The 2,761-nt window shown below is 42.3% G+C and overlaps 1 long non-coding RNA gene across 1 annotated transcript in view; it reads right to left on the bottom strand.

Moving 5' to 3' along the window:
• Positions 1-350, bottom strand: part of LOC119295911 — a 1,204-nt gene extending 854 nt beyond the window's left edge. The window contains exon 1 of the long non-coding RNA XR_005144497.1: positions 66-350. This is a non-coding gene — a long non-coding RNA (uncharacterized LOC119295911). The remainder of the gene's footprint in view (positions 1-65) is intronic.
• Between the last annotated feature and the right edge of the window lie 2,411 nt (positions 351-2,761).

Here is a 2,761-nt window from a genome sequence, read left to right on the forward strand (position 1 = left end):
GGTGATGGCGGCCTACAACGTCCAAATCAAAGGGGAGAAAAAGGGGATCCGAGGGAGGATCTCACTATGGTGTCGTCGGTGAGCTCGGGAGGCCGGAGACTGGACGGAGCTAGGCGAATCGACGGCGAGATGGTGACGTCTGCGGCGGAGAAGAGCTTGATGGCGAGGCTTGGAGCGGTCCTAGCTGGAACCGGTGCACGTGGCGAAGGAGACGATACCGGAGGTCCTCCTAAACATGAGCTCCGGCCGCGGGGAGGCCAGTGGCCGCGACGACGGCGATGGCCAAGGCGGTAGGTCGGGCGATTTCATCGAGGGAGAGGAGATGGGGGCGCGAGGGAGGAAGAGAAGTGGGGCTAGGGTTTGGAGGGAGGCCGCGGGCGACGACTTGTAGGCGTCGGGGGCGGGTGGATTGGCGCCACGGCGCCGCCCTCGGCCGTGGCGGCCATCGCCAGTGCCCACGTCTCCCACCATGAACAGAGGAGGGAGGGGGTGGCGCTGGTGGGCTGGCCTGGCTCGGTCAATGAGGCCAGCTGGGCCATTTGGCCCATGGGGGAGGGGGTTTTCCTTTTTTCCTTTATCTATTTGTTTGTGTTTTGTTTTCTGTTTTATTTTATTGCTCTAACTTAGCTTTTAGCTTTTGTAAAATATAGCACTAGCCCCTAAATTAATTATTATTATCAATTATGCCACTGCCACAATTATTTTGGCACCAAAATAAATTAGTTTAGAGTTTTTACAAATTAAAAAGCATTTACATAATTGTTTTTAGCCACTGTATATTCACAAAAAGGGCATGTAAATACTTTACAAAAGTGTTGTGTCACCACCATAATTAGTTATGGAATATTTTTCACACTTTGAACATTTTATTTTGCATGTTTGAGAAATTTAGATTTGAATTTGAATTTGAAATATGATTTGGATCAAGCGAGGATTAGCAACAATAATGTGATGACATGGCACCATTAGTGGGGATTACTGTAGCTTAATTATCCGGGCGTCACACCGAGCCTTTCACCCTTTATCAAGTATATATGTGCATTAATTAAATAAGAAATACTGTGATATCCCAAGATATCCATGTCCCAACATGGAAAAACCTGCCACTGCATCTGCAACTAGCAATGCTATAAAAGGGGCTGAGCAAAGCGGTAACATAGCCAAACAATGGTTTGCTGGGATGGTGGAGAAGGGTTAGAGGCTGTTTCACGGCATATAGGGAGGCTTGATAAACAAGTGGTAGGAAGCGCGACATAGCGATAGCATCGAGACAACTAGCATAGCAATGATAGTAGTGAGATCCAGGGTAACGGTCATCTTGCCTGAAATCCTGCTAGGAAGAAGACCGAATCCGTCAATAAGACAAACGGGCGCAGACGAACCAAGCGTAGTCGAAGGAATCCTCGCGATCGCAACGAAACAGGAACTATCGAGAAGAAGTACAACCGGAAAGAAGCAAACAACACGGTAAACACACAACACGTAAACATGACATGATACTCAACCAAGTATGATGCATGACAAGGCTACATGATGCTACTCATGGCAAGAGAAGATGCATACAAGAACACCACATCAAAGCAAGTTTAAATGAGGCCAGAAACAACATATAACAATTCCGGTAAGTCCTCATATGCAAATTGTGAAAATTAATCCAGATCTGAATAACACATTATATTAAAGTTGTTAAATAGCAAGTTAAGTGCACCATGATGATCTACACGTTTTTATAGTCAAGTTACATATAAGGTTCATTTAATTCGGAGGTACGGGCTAGAAGATATGAGCTACACAAGTTAAACATGACATTAATGCAAAGTGCATTCAAAGATCAAGCAAACACACTCAAAACATAGATGCAACAAGACATGAAACTACATGCAATTCTGAGCGAGTTTCATATAAAGCATGCTCAAAACGGAGCAACGGTGCAACACATACACTCCAAACAGGGCCGGCCCTGAGATTTCGGGGGCCCGGGGCGAACTAAAAATTGGGGGCCTTTAATATACAAGTCATTATAATATACGTATATATATAAATTTATCTAAAAATTAGTGTATATATAAATTACTATCAGTAACACTTCAATGCATCTAAAATCAGTATGCGTATCAAATAATTTATAGATATTACCTTAAAATTTTCTTCTAACATTCCTCGATGCAAAGTCGCTTATGATGGGGTCGATGTTAATATCATCCAATAATTTCTTCTCGATGCATAATATAGCCAGACCATTTAACCTCTCTTAAGTCATTGTTGACCTCAAATAATTCTTCAATAATTTCAACTTCAAAAAGCTTCTTTCGGCCAATGCGACCGTCACAGGCACATTACATAAGATGTGAGGCAATAGAGATATTAGGATAGCAGTTGACTTCTCTCACATGCCCGAAAATCTCCATAGCAGACATTACACCATCTGGCAAAGTTAATCTCATAATCATAATCTTTAATTCAGAAATAAGATCGTATACCTCAACATGAGATGAATCATTAAGAGAGAAAGTTTCTGCAAATTTTGTGCAACATTCTTCAAGTTCATTGTCACTTAATGATTTCAGAGTGCCCGAGCTCAATAAAAATCTGAATATATCTTTAAACACCAGCATTTTGTGTGTGTCGATTTCTCCACTTCCTTCTTCTTTTTCCTTTTGCTGCTACCTGATGGATAATTCCTCTTACTGGAGGACTTCATAATAACACACACAAAATGCTGAAAATAAAAAAAATTGTTCTATCAATTGTTGAACATTGC

The sequence above is a fragment of the Triticum dicoccoides genome, chromosome 4B (genome assembly GCF_002162155.2).
Source record: "Triticum dicoccoides isolate Atlit2015 ecotype Zavitan chromosome 4B, WEW_v2.0, whole genome shotgun sequence".
In the NCBI taxonomy this organism is placed as follows: Eukaryota; Viridiplantae; Streptophyta; class Magnoliopsida; order Poales; family Poaceae; genus Triticum; species Triticum dicoccoides.